The sequence below is a fragment of the Leguminivora glycinivorella genome, unplaced genomic scaffold, assembly GCF_023078275.1.
Source record: "Leguminivora glycinivorella isolate SPB_JAAS2020 unplaced genomic scaffold, LegGlyc_1.1 Scaffold10, whole genome shotgun sequence".
Classification (NCBI taxonomy): Eukaryota; Metazoa; Arthropoda; class Insecta; order Lepidoptera; family Tortricidae; genus Leguminivora; species Leguminivora glycinivorella.
This window is the reverse complement of record NW_025952835.1, coordinates 415,321-430,100: the sequence shown is the minus strand read 5'-3', so window position 1 is coordinate 430,100 and position 14,780 is coordinate 415,321. Positions and strand designations below refer to the sequence as shown.

The 14,780-nt window shown below is 41.3% G+C and overlaps 1 protein-coding gene across 1 annotated transcript in view; it reads right to left on the bottom strand.

Annotated features, from left to right (window-relative positions):
- The window catches only part of LOC125242152 (peripheral-type benzodiazepine receptor-associated protein 1-like), a 49,515-nt gene that overhangs the window by 21,352 nt on the left and 13,383 nt on the right, over nt 1-14,780 (bottom strand).

The window sequence follows — 14,780 nt, the reverse complement described above, 5'->3', positions numbered from 1 at the left end:
GTGCAGAATAACGTGATTGCCACACCTACATAAAACGTAATTAACCTTTACAAATTTTAGCATTAGGAATCACAGTTCTTTGTAATGTAAGTAGGTGTTGACTAAAATATAATCTAGATAAGGTAATGTTTTATTCAGTCTTGCGAGAAAACACTGCTTAATGGCCAACCCACACGATCTTAAATTAAGTCTCAGAATACAAAGATTCTAAATGTTATCCATAGAGAAATAGCTTATTTCACACATCAGTTTTCCTATTAAAACGGTTATTATTTTTTAAGTCTGCATAGGGCGTCAATTAGTGGATTTATCAGTACCGTTAGGCCGTTTTCACATTATCCGATCCGATATCGGGTGTAGGAAGGATGTAAAATGTAAGATTTATGCGCTTCCAGGTCTTTATTTATGTATTTGATAGATCATTATTACTAAAAAACGATATAAAACGCAAAAATTGCGGATGTAATGCAGATGGCACTTTCCTACAACAGTTTTTGTCCGAGGCACCATCGAACTGCCGATATCGGCAGGACGCTTCCGACATTTTTGGCATGCCGGACCCCACGCCAGCTGTCGGCCGATAATATTTGTATGTGTGCGTATATAATGTAGGTATACGTTTGTAGTAGTGTGCGTGACAAAAATGGCGTCTATTAAACAGCTGTTAATGATGAATTTCTGTTGAAAAAAGAAGATTGTAATTCATCGGTCCGAATTGCGGATACTAATTTTTTCATGTTTTAGTAGATATAGTTAAATGTAAAATTATTTATTTTACCTGCACACACTTGAGTATTTTTATGCTCGTTATTTTAATTTTACAATAAAATATTTGAAATATAGTGCTTATAATTATTAAATATAAAATTTTTTAAAAATATTTTTTGATACAAAATCATACTTCATTGATTTGGAACAATGCGTTTTATCGGACCGACATCCGACATTATCGGAAGCGTTTATCGGGTGTAGGATGTCGGTCCGACACCCGATATCGGATCGGATAATGTGAAAACGGCCTTACCTGACACTAAAGTCAAGTTGACGAGAAATAAATTGTCCGACAATTTAAAACATAAATAAGTAAACATAAAAACATATCATTAAAATTACAATAAAGTTTTTTTTTGGGTCGTGAAATATTGAAGAATAATATCCGATATATAAATCCGCCCAAATCAATTGTTTGGTTTTAAACTTTATTGTTTTTTTTTTTTTCATGTTCTTACAAACTGTTTTTTTCTTTTATGTTATCTAAGTTTCGTGACGCATTGGTTTTACTGTAATGTCATGTAAACATGTTTTTACTAATAAATAATAAAATAAATAAAATAATCCGATATATAATAAGCATAGTTTAGAAGTAGCATACTAAGCCCCGTAGGTGAGTTCGGGCACACCGTGCATTATGATTGACCGTCCGCAAATATCGATTAGTCCTTATCTCCGCTGACGCCGTGCGGCATACAATGGGCCCCAATATCGAGCACTCCATCCGAGATAGGGTGGACTGCACTAGAATGGGGCTGGTGGAGCCTTATTTGCAGTTTGGCAGTTTGGCTTGCATTATGACTTTAAGAAAAAAATGTAGGTATATTTGGCTCTTAAGTGAGCAGATTTTATAAAATGTTTTGGGTGTACCTACCTAAATAGGGCAGGCAACGGCAAGTGCTCAAAAAATAAGAAAATTGATATAATGAATATTGTCTTCGGTTACCGCGATAGTTCCTCATGAAATAAAACTATGGAAACAGATTAAATCGCGTATAATGAATTTACAATTCATCCCGACGTTTCCCCCGTCCCGTTGACCACGAATGCTGTAAAGTGTTCGAAACGTCGGGATGAATTGTAAATTCATTATACGCGATTTAATCCGTTTCCATAGTTTTATTTCATTGATCTAATTAATTTACAAGTTTTTACTTTTTGTTTACTTAGAAAAATGTCCTTTGAATGTCATTCATTACTTGACAATGTAAGAGAAATAGTAAATCTACATCACCATAAACTACCTATTAAAGTTACACAACACACATTAACATTACATTGAGTACAAAATATTTGCACGTCTCTATGACGAAAATGTAGAACTGTTATAATATAGTATCAAGACTTTACTGTAAAATACCATGATACATTTCTGAATCGGAATCTGAATCTGTTCTTAGAGATCACCTATTTAAAAAAGTGTTTCTATTCCTACAACAAAAATATAAGTAAGTAGGTACAAGTACTTAATAAAGATTTGATATTCATGTAAGCAGGCCAGAAGCCGCCGACCTGTGTAGCCGCAGGGCAACGATGCAGAACGCCTAACACGGATATTGGAAGTCGCCGCTTCGTCTCGCCAAAATTATCTATTGACCCTGAATCCAAAACAAGTAAGTTTTCTCCTTTACGGCTTAGGGATTTCTAGACTAAAATAAATCGTAGACATCGTAGTCATAGGTTCTAGAATGTTTTATAGAAAGTTATAATATTTAGTGATGGTGATGAACACTCAAATATTTGAATTATTTCCTGTTTACAATACTCGAACTCGATCAGTTTATCGAGTGAAATAGGACCTAGGTACATTAATTTTATTAAGTACCTAATCTACTTCAAGTAACTAACTCAGAATTTCAGATTGCGAATGTTGTGAAGATTCTTTTTAACCCCCGACGCAAAAACTGTGTTATAAGTTTGACGTGCCTGTCTGTCTGTCTGTTTGTACGTCTGTGTGTGTGTCTGTCTGTGACATCGTAGCTAGCAACCGGATGAAGCGATTTAGTTTTTTTTTTGTTTGACAGCTGAATTAGTCGGGAGTGTTCTATAGCCATGTTTAGTGACAATCGGTGTCGGGTTTTTTTTCAAAATTTTAATTTTGTTAGGTTATAAACCAATACAATAATTTAATTTGTTGCCCTTGTTCAGCGCACAGTGACAAAAAAATCTTTCGTTAACAGTCAAGAGTAAACGCGAGATTTTAAATTAATATTGGGTAGCAGATAAATATTGAGGTTGAATAAAAATAGCCATGCGTATTTGTAACAACCCCTCTGCGGCTTCCTTTTATAGAAGAAACACAAAACAAAATGATAAACAAACAACCCACAAAATACTCAACATTACAGAATCAGACACCAGACGTCGCCACTCAGTCTCGCCGGCCCCGCCGGGAGGCCGCGGCTTAGACGCGCCGGCGACGGCCGAAGGACGAGTCGAGAGCAGGTGGGCGAGCCGATCCGGGAATCCGATGAAAAGGAAGTGAACGAATGAGATATTACATAAGAGTATCCCATTCACTCATTTCCCCTCACTGCTACGTCATATCCAGTAGATATTAATAATATTTTTTCCTACGGGGTTTCACAGTTGATTTTGTTGATCTTGATAGAAGTTGTGTACACAGCTGGCATGATCTATGCCGCCGGACGGCTTTGGCGTAGACGCGCCGGCGACGGCTGATGGACGCTTCGAGATCAGGTGGGCGATTGGTCCGGGAATCTGATGTCTGGGAGTTCGTGAGTTGATTTCACTTTTTCTCTGTATCCGTCTTAAAGTTGTGAATGTTGTGATTAATTTTGTTGATATTTTGAGTCGGGAATTGTGTACGCAGCTGTCATAATCTAGTGACGATCGAAAGACTTTTCGAGAGCAGGTGTATTGGTCCAGGAATTTGATATTCTAGAGTTTGAGAGTTGGTTTTGTTGATCTTTTGAATCGAAAGTTCTGAACAGAAATAAAAAGTAGGTAGGTAGGTATCAATATCATGCCATTTTCAGCGCACTCGGCAGGCAAGCATGGTCGCGTGATAAACGATAAAACGTCAGGCCGCCTCTTTCGAACTATTTATAAGTGCGAGTAGGACGGCCTGACGTTTTATCGTTTATCACGCGACCATGCTTACCTGCCATTGTAAGATCTTGGCAACGCCGTCCCAAGGACATTGGGACTTTCTAAAATGGTTTAATGGGACCGTTTTTTTAAAGGGATATTATTAAGCGCACAGCAAAAAAATAATCGCCTATCAATTTATCGTCATCAATAATATACTTCTGTACATCAAATTAATTACTTCACTGCAAATAAACTAAATGATTAACAAAACTAGTAATGCAGATTATTCCAAAATACACATCAGCACGACATTACTTTTTTCCTGTAATGCAAGACAATTAAATTCCTTTAGGAACAAAAATACAACAATCTTATCAAAAATACTAATTGCGCAGCAATTTACCCGTCTTCATAGCAAATTATTCAATTCGAAGAGCATACATCCTTTTTTCTTATTTTTTAAGTATTCACGTTCAGCTAATTTAATAATTATTATAGCTACAATATCATTCATTGCATTGTTTCTAAGGAACAGAACTGTCACCGTCACGAAAACAAACTTTTGCTAGAAAATTGGGTTAGGTTAGGTTAGAACTGCGACCCTCACGGAAACAAACTTTTGTGAGAAAAGTGGGTTAGGTTAGGTTAGAACTGTGCCCCCCCCCCCCTCCTGAGGGTGCCCATCTTGCCGTGGTGGGGGGCTTAGTAACCGTGGACTGGTCACCCACGGCGAAGCTAAGAGGCACCCAGGGCTGGCTTGTTGCTGGACGAGCTGGCCCGAGGAGGATGCTCCAAATGGGCTTGTAAAGCCCACTTGAGACGCATTTGGGAGGACTGCCGTGGGAGGGCACAGAGCGGCATCCCATACTGCCGGATCTTGCCGAGGTGGGATCGCAGGAGGAGAGGCGTGATGGTATAGCGGTGCGCCACTCTCCCTACCCCCTGCGACCTTGGCGGGGCCGCTCCGCTGTAGCGGCATTGGTGGGGCCGCAAGGGAAAAGGAGTGCCGGTATTACGGTGCGCCGTTCTCCCTATCCTTTGCGGCCGACTAGGTTAGCGGTGGAACCAAAGACCATGTCCACCGCCGGGCGCCGGAACTCTTCTGGCGCCCATGGAACCTGCGGGTGATGGATCGGGAGTCCCATCACCCACCTAAACGAGGTTCCGAGCTGGAAGGCACTCCCGTGTTCCGAGGGCCTTCAGCGGAGTAAGCTGCCTAAGCAGTCTTCGAGAAGGGCCCGCAAGGGCAACGCTGACGGGGTATCGGAGGCCTGCAACCGAGTGCCCGAAACCCCGTCCAAAGAGCGAGCGGCGGAACGCCCCAGGGGGTTTAGTCCGTGCGAGTCGGACATACCCACTGGCTTCTCCCGGGCCAGTGGGATCCATAACGGATTCCCCTGGGTCAAAAAAAAAAAAGGTTAGAACTGTGCCCAAGGAGGCGGCCATCGTTGAGTCTTGGGGGCAAAGTAATGGTTCAGTGGACGTTAGGGTTGAGCATAAGGTGGAACAACTCGGAGCTGCGCTGATTCGCATCTGCGACGCAGCGATGCCTAGAGCAAAACTTCTTTCGACGAAACGACGGGTGTACTGGTGGATACCAGAACTCATGGCTAGAATTCACTGCCAGAATCAATTGTAAAACGCTTGCGTGGCTGCGCGCCGTCAATACACAAGAAGTAGAAGAAGGCGCATCCGAGTCATTCGTAAAAAGCATCTTCAAGAAGAGGAAGATGCTTTTTACGAATTGTACAGGGCCGCTCGTAAAACGCTGCATAATGCTATCGCGCAGGCCAAAGAGGCCAGGGAAGCGCTCAACAGGGATCCATGGGGCAGATCGTATCGGAGCGTAAGGCAAAAGCTTCGGCCCCCCCCCCTCCACTGACCAGCAGTCTCGAGCCGGATCTTTTGGAACGAGTTGTCAGTGCTCTTTTCCTAGAAAGGGGCGGCTTTGTGCCACCAGCTATCGCGCTCAGCGAGATGGAGGAAAGAGTCAGAAACCTTTTCACTGCGTGCCTAACCCAAGGGCCTTTTCCCGATAGGTGGAAAACAGGCAAGTTGGTGCTCCTTCGGAAGAACGGGCGCCCACCTGATCAGCCGTCAGCATATCGCCCCATAGTGCTGCTTGACGAGACGAGCAAGGTCTTCGAAAGTATAGTCGCCGCCCGTCTCGTTAAGAGCATGCAGCCGGGTCTGAGCGATTGCCAATATGGCTTCCGTCCGCAGCGTTCGACACTAGACGCAATTGCCCACGTAAGGGACTTCGCAGAAGAGGAGATCTCCCAGGGTGGGACTGTGATGCCTGTGTCACTAGACATTTCGAATGCATTCAATACCTTACCCTGGGAGACAATAAAGGCGGCACTCAAATATCACAATGTGCCCAATCATCTACAAAACACGGTGGCGGAATACTTTGCCGGGCGCGTTGTGGTATTCCCAACTAAAGATGGCTGGGGAAGACGGAAAATGGCGTGCGGTGTTCCACAGGGCTCGGTGTTGGGGCCGCTCCTGTGGAACATTGGATACGATTGGGTCTTACGCGGGGCCACTCTGCGGGGGGTCAGCATCTCCTGCTATGCTGATGACACTCTCGTGTCGGCCCGTGGCAGAACCTACAGGGAGGCCGCCTATGTAGCCACAGCTGGGGTAGCACACGTAGTGCATATGATTCGGGCGCTAGGTCTGGAAGTCGCACTGCACAAATCCGAGGTTCCGGTCTTCCACGGGCTTCGAAATAAACCTCCGGAGGGAGCCCAAATTACAGTGGGGGGAACTTCCATAGCCATCGGGTCGACGATGAAGTACCTGGGACTCGTTCTCGACGGTAGGTTCGAGGAACACTTCAAGCGTCTGGCCCCAAAATTGCTGGCTGCTGCCGGCGCGCTTGGGCGTATTCTCCCAAATCTGGACGGGCCAGGAGGAGTATGTAGACGACTCTATATGAGCGTGGTACGTTCAATGGCCCTCTACGGGGCGCCAATATGGGCGGACACCCTGAGATCTAAAAGTGAGGCCCTTCTGCGTCGTCCTCAACGAGCTATAGTTCTCAGGGTGGCTCGAGCGTACCGCGACAATTCGTACGCGGCAGCTAGCCTACTAGCCGGAAGCCCGCCGTGGGACCTTGAAGCCAAGGTTCAAACCGCGGTCTATTGGCGGATGACGGCAGCAAGGAGGGAAGAGAACTGGCCTGCCCCTCAAGAAATCCAAAAGTGGAGAGAAGAAGCACGAGAAGTGCTCTTCGAGCATTTGGAGATCCCGGGAGCTAGCCGGGAACCAGAAAGAAGCGGCCGCTGTTCGGCCCGTTCTAAAAGAATGGGTGGAACGTAAGTACGGCGCACCTTCTTTCCATCTCACACAGCTCCTGACGGGGCACGGCTGCTTCGGCTGGTACCTGTGTGAGAGGGTGGGAAGGGAGCCTACTACAGCGTGTCACCATTGTGATCGAAGAGCAGTGGACACGGCCCAACACACGCGCGAAGAGTGCCCTGCTTGGGATGAGCCTCGCGCTGCCCTGTTCACGGTTATAGGGGGTGATCTCTCACTGCCGGCGCTAATACGCCATATGCTTAGCAGTGAAGAGGAGTGGGAGGCAGTGACCACCTTTAGCGTCGTTGTCATGACGCAAAAGGAGGCCGCCGAAAAAGTGCGCGAGCTCAGCGCCGCAGAAGGCCAGGCAGGCGGCGAAGAGTCTTCGCAGAGAGACTGATGCCGCCCTAACCGAAACTTGCGGGTGATGGACCGGGAGCTACATCACCCGCCTGAAGAGTTTCTGTGCTGGAAGGCCCTCAAGCGTTTTAAGGGTACCTTCAGCGGAGTAGGCTGCATGACCAGCCACAAGAGCCGGGCCCGCAAGGGCAACGCTGGCGGGGCAACGGTGGTCTACAACCGTGTTCCCGAAACCCCGCCCAAGGCGAGCGTCGGAACACCCCAAGGGAGTCCATGGGAGTCGGACATACCCACTTGTCTTTCCCGGGCCAGTGGGATCCAGGTTAGAACTGCGACTCTCAGAGAAACAAACTTTTGTGAGATAAGTGGGTTAGATTAGGTTAGAACTTTGACCCTCACGGAAACAAACTTTTGTGAGAAAAGTGGGTTAGGTTAGGTTAGAAGTAGTCAATAAGTTTTAAGAGAAAAAAACCGCCGCCTTTGGGGTTCTGGTGAAAGCTACTTGCGAATGTTGGATTATGTAGAAATGTGTAGGTATTTTTTTAAACTGCTTTTAATGCTTTAATTATTTGATGGCAACAAAAATCAATATACGTATACCGGGGTTTGAGGAGTTTCCTCAATTCCTCATGAATCCGATTATAAGAAATAGAAGCTTGACAAAATTTGACTTGAAAAGTCAATATGCAAAATAAATGTTACTGTTCTGAAATCCATGCTGTTTTTATAAAAATACCAAAGTCACTATAAGTGTGCCATTCAGATTTGAGGAGTTCGGTTCTGACCATCATCTGCAGTTCCACTGCACCAAATGTCACTTTTCTGGACGTAAGTGCATGCTGTTCTTATAAAAATACCAAAGTCACTATAAGCGTGGCGTTCAGATTTGAGGAGTTCCGTTCTGACCATCATCAGGAGTTCCACTGCACCAAATGTCACTGTTCTGGACGTAAGTGCATGCTGTTCTTATAAAAATACCAAAGTCACTATAAGCGTGCCGTTCAGATTTGAGGAGTTCCGTTCTGACCATCATCAGCAGTTCCACTGCACCAAATGTCACTGTTCCGTACGTAAATGCATGCTGTTCTTTTAAAAACACAAAAATCGCCATATGTATGCCTTGAAAGGCAGAAGAAGATCTGAAGATTTGAGGAGTTCCCTCGATTTCTCCAGGATCCCATCATCAGAACTGGGTTCTGAGAAAAATGGGACCAATCTGTATGTATATACAACCAATCAAAAAAAAATTCAAAATCGGTCCAGTAACGACGGAGATATCGAGGAACAAACATTAAGAAAAAATACAAACTAATAGAGAAACAACTTCTTTTAAGATATTTTAGGCGGCGGTTAAAAAAGCCGTTCTTTTCTGAATGCGCTTTAAATTTTTTTTTTTTTGCTGGTCACTTTATGTTGTAATTAATAAAAAAAATGATTGCAATTAGAATAAAATGCTGTGTCATTTAGATTAAACTGCTGTATATTATGTAAAAATAGAAGCTACATTTAAAAAAAAAAGCGTTGCTAGGTATACTGTGCGTTAGTAATTATTAGCGATGCAATCATGAAAAAGCTTTACTAAAAGTTAAAATAGATGCACGCCACGAATATATCTGAAGTGTATTTAGTAATATTTTGAGTTGCAAATTTTGCTGTTCAATTAGTATTTTTGATATGAATTTGGACTATATTTGCGTAAAAAAAGTAATTTTTTTGATTTTCGTTTAAATACCACCCTTTTTTAAATATGTAGAATCTGCAGAATCAGTTCTAGAATCGCCTGCTATGGACCAACCCTAACTCGCGTAACAAACTGCATACGCATGTACTTGATTAAAAATTCGCTGTATTCTTAAGGTAAGAAAAAACGTGTGGGTTTGATTACAATAGCTTAGATACAAACCGTATAAGACTTAAAGGTAAAGTAATCTAATCTTGTCCCGAGGGTGCTTTAAACGGAAAATGCTGTGTAAAGTGTTACTTTTAGCTCACTTTAGAGATCAGAAAACCTACTGCGGACCTAGTTTTGCCTCTCTGTCGCACTTACGTACGAATTCACAAGCGCGACAGAGAGGCAAAATATCAAAAGGCAGAAGCCGAGTCCTAATTACGAGATAACCTGGAACTGTTCCAAGCTGCGGCACAAAGGAACCTCAAGGAAGGTTTAATAAAATCGTCTTATTATTCTAAGTTTCTCATAAGTGGCTATTTGAAGCTGTCTGGAAACTTTTGAACATTTTTGTTTCACATTTACTTTCAGCACCCACAGATAAAGGTGATGCTGTGTCATTATTTATAAACACCATATATGTATTTATAGAAATTAAATATTCATCATCATATCAACCCTTTATCGCCCACTGCTGAGCATAGGCCTCTCTTCTATAGTACGCCACTTTTCCCGGTCCTGGGCTAGTCTCATCCAGTTGTGACCCGCTATTTTCCGGATGTCATCTATCCAACGAGCCAACGGATGCCAGACATTCCTTACATTTGTAATTTATATTATTGCATGGGATCCTGTGACATTGCTGAAGTTGCAAGTGTCCATATCATTCTACGGTGACTACTTAACACCAAGCGGACCGTATGTTTGTTTGCCACCAACGTGAAAACAAAACGTTGCCACACTTTATCATCGTAAATGCCATGCAGGGTTAGCTTGGTCTGTCTACATTTTTTTTTATTTATTTAAAATATTAAAACCTACTCAACTGCTAAGCAGAATCAGGGACAAAGAACCAACCGCGTACTCCAAAATAGAAATACCGTATCTTCTTCTCTATCACTTCAAGCAAGTGCGATAGAGATGTCGATAGAAGATCTTCGATGTTTGAGGTAGCCGTCCCGGGATGAACCCAGTTTGCGATGCCAAGCATGCGCGACTGCAGCGCGTTCTTATTATCAATTTAAGTTTAGAAGTGCCAGCTGCTGCGAAACTTTTTAATTTCTTGTTTTATACGGCCAATTTTTGAACGCCCATATCAAAACTCTATACTAACCAAGGATGATTTATATAGGACTAGCTTTTGCCCGCGGCTTCGCTCGCGTTAGAAAGAGACAAAAATAGCCTATGTCATTGTCCATCCCTTCAACTACCTCCACTCAAAAAATCACGTCAATTCGTCGCTCCGTTTTGCCGTGAAAGACGGACAAACAAACAGACACACACTTTCCCATTTATAATATTAGTATGGATTTACAATCGTCAATCTTCATACTAAGAAACGTCACTCAATTTTTTAGCGCCACCTATTTAAATACTATCATAACTACACTGATGACGCCTACAATTTTTTTTATATGTATTGATGTGATATCATGATGTAAATAAAGAAGCATGCCATTTGTTCTTATAAAAAATAAAAACACGCAAAAATATTTCGGGAAAATATTATGATTTTGGCCACTTCCAGGCTGCGAAACAGCGCCATCTAGTTTTAAGCCTAAAAGGCCCATACATTTCAGGCGTACGCTTTTTTGTATGGGCTTTGTCTGTCCCGTATTATATCTTTCTTGATGTTAACCTTTCTCCTTTATATGTGAATGTGTTTAGTAAAACGTCCCACTTTGTCGGTTACTATTAAGGCAAGATTTACTTGTTTATATGAATAAACTGACAAAGCGACTTTATAGCAATCGACAAAAATGGGACGTTTTCGTCAAAAATGGTAGTTATTTTGTGCACCAAAGCTCTCCATTCAGCATGGTTTTCTGCAGTCCTAATAATAGGATTAATTTATTTATTTCTCATTAATTACAGAATATCTCATTATTATTTTTCATAAGTACCTGGTAAAACTGCATCATTGCATGTTTAGCAATAGCCAACAGCTTTACGAGTATATGTATATGTATGCAATTACTTTGTGTAAATTAGTCATATTCCGTTAATGCCTAAAAACACAGAAAAAGTGAGCTGGACACGGAATTTGTAAGCCTCTTTTGGAGTCGCGTGCGGCCATTATCGATTTCATAAGTAGTTACTTATTTCTATGCAGCGTAAGCGGTAAGGGTAAGGACCTGGTTGATTGCTAGTAACTATGGACATAAATACATCTTACATGACTTTAAACAAGCCACTTAAACAAAATTAAAAATTTGAAAAAACCCCCGACATAGTGGATAGATTTCCATCAAACATACAAACATATATAGCTAAGGACACTCCCGACTAATTCAGCTTGCAAATAAAAAAAATACCCCTCGTTTTTGCGTCGGGGGTTAAAAATGTAAGAAAATTACTTTTTAGTTGATAGTGGAAACCAAAAAAACAGTTACAAGGATGACTTGGTCTCGGAAAACATTTACCGCAAAGCTACTAAGCCAAAATGTCATGATTAGCGTCAGACGGATTAATCTGTATAATTTTCCTACTTATCCTTAAATCCATACTAATCCATACTAATATTATAAATGGGAAAGTGTGTGTGTCTGTTTGTTTGTCCGTCTTTCACGGCAAAACGGAGCGACGAATTGACGTGATTTTTTAAGTGGAGATAGTTGAAGGGATAAAGAGAGACATAGGCTACTTTTTGTCTCTTTCTAACGCGAGAGTTTTACTAAGTACTTAGCATTCTCAACACTTTCAGTTGTTGGTCAAAGCTATATCAGGTTTTATTTATGTTTAAATTAATATTCAACTGATAAGTAAAATTCAAGCCATAAATTGATTTTCTCTATAAAACTAGAAATTACACCAAAATTATTTATTTATTTTATTTTATTTGTTAGGAAAACTTACAGCTAAAGTAAGTAAGTTATTATATTCACATTTTTACCCAAATATTAACCATTACGGCTCTTGCAAAAAAAAAAACCCTTTGGCTAACCTCATTAGTCTTTTAAGACGTCTAGACATGATGAGGGTTCAGACCCAGACAGACTAGCGTGATAACGATAACCGATGCCGATTCTCACTTTACAATTTGTTTTTTTTGTTGGACATTCTTACACAAATTTACCGAGTCCCACGATAACTTCAAGAAGGCTTGTGTTGTGAGTACTCATAAAACGATACAAATAATATACATAGAAAACATCCGCGAGTTCCATGACTCAGGAACATAATTATAGTTTTCACCATTTTGATGCGTGCTTGAGTCGTGTTATGTTATACGGTTTGTGTAATAAATGCAACATGCGGAAATATCCAGGAAGTTGTTAGGGTTCTTGAAAATTTCAAGAAATTTTGACACTTACGAAAGACAATTTTCATTTGGGAAATGGAAAGATTTCTAATCCAATCCAAAGTAATGAAGAGTTTTCGAGAGTGATCAAGATGGTCCCATGGTCTTTCAGGGTGCCTAGCCAGAGTTTTGATCGACGTCTAGCGTCAACGATTGTCATTTCTGCTAAACCGGCTTGCATTCGTTCAATTGTTTATCGTGAACACCAAAACGAGAACGTGAGAGAGCGTGACCGAAAAAAGTTTCATGACACAATCAAAGTCGCATCAAAATAACATACCAATGTTTTAAACGGAATCAGCGCTTTCTGAAAGATTATCCCGGAGTCCATCGGATGAATCTTGCTCGCTCAATCCATCAATATTTTGACGCGAAGCAGATCACTAATGGCTTTTGAAGTGATCCGATGATACGTGCTATTCGGATTTCTCGGATGACGGGAAATTATGGCTACTTTTTCAGATAAACGAAACTGCAATTATTGAAATACTGAGGCCATTTGATACGGTAGATGTATATTAGATTTTCCAAATAAGGGAACATAGGATAGACCATGCCTTAGGAAATTAGTCACGAGAGCCACGTCATATCTATCGCTTTCGTGAGTGAAATATGTATACAGGGTGTTCAAGTTAATTGAGTCCCCATTAATAATTTACGATACGGATACATTTTTAATATGGGACTAACCCAATAAACATAAAAAAATGTCTGCTTCATAGATTTTAATAGCAATTCTGACGTTCAAATTTTCCATGGGAGAGTTTCCGTTTGGGGTTGGCCCCATAGAAAAAATGGTTAACTATACATACATAATATGCAAATGTAAATTTTGCAGCGGCCTCAAAACACAATCAGCCAAAAAATGCAAATAAGAGAAACCCTAAAATGGAATAAGTACTTATGAACATATTTTGGTTCTCGCAAGTAAAATTATTGATTTCTAGTCATGATTCGTAGACAAATTATGGAAGAACAATCACGGATATGTCCAATGTCCCAAGTTTTTTCTTTTTATTATAAATGGGCTTACTCTTGGCCACAGACTAGCCAAAGGCAAAGACGTGGCCTACGATGGAGTGAGCTCGCCCAGAAGATGCCTGTTCACTCTTGATTTGAAGGTTATATATTTAATGATTACTGTTACTAATGCGTGATTGGATTGTATAGAGGACAGAGGTCTATAAATATGTATGGTGATATCGATCGGTTACATCATTTAAAGTTAACTCGAAGGCCAAGGCCGAACTAGATACAATTGGATTGATTTCAAAGGGTTACACGGGTAACCAACAGGACAAATATAGGGGTGATTCATGACGTCAGCGGAACTAATGTCATGAAATAAACTTACATAGATAATTATAAATTGAAATAGATATCATACACGAAAGAAAAAACGACAAGGCCCACTGGTGGCCGAGCCGGGAATCGAACCCGAGTCTTCAGCTTACGCTGCTAACGTCTTTACCCCTAGACCACCCGGCCGCCGTGGTACCTGACGAAATTTCTCTAGTGTATGTTATTTCTGATAAGGCTAGGCGCCTTCTGACCAACTCTAAGGGTGAGAAATTAGTGCTTGCACCTCTTAAACATAGATAAATTAAATAATGCCCACTTGCTTACGAAACTCCTAAAAGTGTTTGTGCTAATAGTTACATTAATTTGATTAACTCATTCAATGCTAGTCTGCGGCCATGAGTAGGTAAGATAACAAAAAAATGGTGGAGGGTAGAATAATTTTCTGCCAACAAACTGCTGTGCAGTTTGGCAGATAAGTACAAAACTTTATTGTAAGTTTTCTTTTCTTATAACGAAAAAAAAAATGCATTTTTGCTACATACTGGGAAATGCATTATTAATATGCTGTCATATATTGTCTATGTGTATAAGTATATATATATTATGTATATCGTTGTCTGAGTACCCACAACAAGCCTTCTTGAGCTTACCGTGGGCCTCAGTCAATCTGTGTAAGAATGTCCTATAATATTTATTATTATTATTTATTTATTATATTACCATGTGGGTAGGTAGATATATGCATACGTAGTATAAGCGGTAAAGGCAAGCAAGCGAAAAAAATAAATCAGTCTACAT